This window comes from Chiloscyllium plagiosum, unplaced genomic scaffold (genome assembly GCF_004010195.1).
Source record: "Chiloscyllium plagiosum isolate BGI_BamShark_2017 unplaced genomic scaffold, ASM401019v2 scaf_10469, whole genome shotgun sequence".
Classification (NCBI taxonomy): domain Eukaryota; kingdom Metazoa; phylum Chordata; class Chondrichthyes; order Orectolobiformes; family Hemiscylliidae; genus Chiloscyllium; species Chiloscyllium plagiosum.
In genome coordinates this window covers 13,296-15,972 of record NW_025209080.1, presented here as the reverse complement: position 1 = coordinate 15,972, position 2,677 = coordinate 13,296, and the positions used below count along the sequence as shown (strand labels likewise).

Here is a 2,677-nt window from a genome sequence, read left to right as displayed (position 1 = left end):
GGGGTGGTTTATATACAGAATAACAGATACACGAGCGAGTTACAGACTGGAATCTAATCGAAGGATTCTGTATGGTTTATATACAGGATAACGGATACCTGGGAGGGAGTTACAGACTGGAATCGAATCGAGGGGTTCGGGTTGGTTTTTATACCGAATAAGAGATACCTGAGAGGGAGTTACAGACTGGAATCTAATCGAGGGGTTCAGGCTGGTTTTTATACAAAATAACAGATACCTGGGAGGGAGTTACAGACTGGAATCTAATCGAAGGGTTCTGTATGATTTATATGCACAATAACAGATACCCAGGAGTGAGGTACAGTCTGGAATCTAATTGAGTGGTTCGGGGTGGTTTATATACACAATAACAGATACCCAGGAGTGAGTTACAGTCTGGAATCTAATCGAGGCTTTCGGGGTGGTTTATATACAGAATAACAGATACCCGGGAGGGAGTTACAGACTGGAATCTAATCGATGGGTTCGGGGTGCTGTATATTGAGAATAACAGAAACCTGGGGGGGAATTACAGACTGAAATCTAATCGAGGGGTTCGGGGTGATTTAAATACAGAATGACAGATACCTGGGAGGGAGTTACAGACTGAAATCTAATCGAGGGGTTCGGGGTGGTTTATATTCAGAATAACAGACACCAGGGAGGGAATTACAGATTGGAATCTAATCGAGGGATTCAGGGAGGTTTATATACAGATAACAGATACCCGGGAGGGAGTTACATACTGGAATCTAATCGAGGGTTGCAGGGTGGTTTATATACAGAATAACAGATACCCAGGAGGGAGTTACAGACTGGAATCTAATCGAGGGGTTCTATGTGGTTTATATACAGAATAACAGATACCTGGGAGGGAGATACAGACTGGAATCAGATGGAGGGGTTCAGGGAGGTTTATATAAAGAATAACAGATACCCGGGAGGGAGTGACAGACTGGAATCTAATCCAGGGGTTCGGGGTGGTTTATATACAGAATAACAGATACACCGGAGGAAGTTACAGACCGGAATCTAATCGAGGCGTTCGGGCTGGTTTATATACAGAATAACAGATACCCGGGAGGGAGTTACAGACTGGAATCTAATCGAGGGGTTCAGGGTGGTTTACATACAGAATAACAGATACACCGGAGGGAGTTACAGACAGGAATCTAATCGAGGGGTTCGGGGTGGTTTATATACAGAATAACAGATACCCGGGAGGGATTTACAGACTGGAATCTAATTGAGGGGTTCGGCATGGTGTATATACAGAATAACAGATACCTGGGAGGGAGTAACAGACTGGAATCAGATGAGGGGTTCGGAGTGGTTTATATACAGAATAACAGATACCCGGGAGTGAGTTACAGACTGGAATCTAATCAAGGGTGTCAGGGTGGTTTATATACAGAATAACGGATAACCGGGAGGGAGTGACAGGTTGGAATCGAATCGAGGGTTTCGGAGTGGTTTATATACAGAATAACAGATACCCGGGAGGGAGTTACAGACTGGAATCTAATCGAGAGGTTCGGGGTGGTTTATATACAGAATAACAGATACCCGGGAGGGAGTTACAGATTGGAATCGAATCGAGTGGTTCGGAGTGGTTTATATACAGAATAACAGGTACCCAGGAGGGAATTTCAGACAGGAATCTAATCAAGGGGTTCAGGGTGGTTTATATACAGAATAACAGATACCCAGGAGTGAGTTACAGATTGGAATCTAATCGAGGAGTTCGGAGTGGTTTATAGACAGAATAACAGATACCCAGGAGTGAGTTACAGACTGGAATCTAATCGAGGGGTTCGGGGTGGTTTATATACAGAATAACAGATACCCGGGAGGGATTTACAGACTGGAATCTAATCGAGGGGTTCGGGGGGTGGTTTATATACAGAATAACAGATACCCGAGATGGAGTTACAGACTGGAATCAGATGAGGGGTTCAAGGAGGTTTATGTACAGAATAACAGATACCCAGGAGTGAGTTACAGACTGGAATCTAATCAAGGGTTTCAGGGTGGTTTATGTACAGAATAACGGATAACCGGGAGGGATTGACAGGTTGGAATCTAATCGAGGGTTTCGGAGTGGTTTTTATACAGAATAACAGATACCCGAGATGGAGTTACAGACTGGAATCAGATGAGGGGTTCAAGGAGGTTTATATACAGAATAACAGACACCCGGGAGTGAGTTACAGACTGGAACCTAATCAAGGGTTTCAGGGTGGTTTATATACAGAATAACGGATAACCGGGAGGGAGTGACGGGATGGAATCTAATCGAGGGATTCAGGGTGGTTTATATACAGAATAACAGTTACCCGGGAGGGAGATACCCGGGAGGGAGTGACAGACTGGAACCTAATCAAGGGTTTCAGGGTGGTTTATATACAGAATAACGGATAACCGGGAGGGAGTTACAGACTGGAATCTAATTGAGGGGTTCTGTGTGGTTTATATACAGAATAACAGATACCCGGGAGGGAGTTACAGACTGGAATCTAATCGATGGCTTCGGGGTGCTGTATATTGAGAATAACAGATACCCGGGGGGGAATTACAGACTGAAATCTAATCGAGGGGTTCGGGGTGATTTAAATACAGAATGACAGATACCTGGGAGGGAGTTACAGACTGAAATCTAATCGAGGGGTTCGGGGTG

The 2,677-nt window shown here is 44.5% G+C and overlaps 1 protein-coding gene across 1 annotated transcript in view; it reads left to right on the top strand.

Annotated features, from left to right (window-relative positions):
- Positions 1-112: 112 nt before the first annotated feature.
- LOC122546759 (perforin-1-like) overlaps positions 113-2,677 on the top strand; it is a gene marked incomplete at its 3' end in the record, with an annotated part of 11,290 nt that continues 8,725 nt past the window's right edge. Inside the window, exon 1 of the mRNA XM_043685396.1 lies at positions 113-140. The remainder of the gene's footprint in view (positions 141-2,677) is intronic.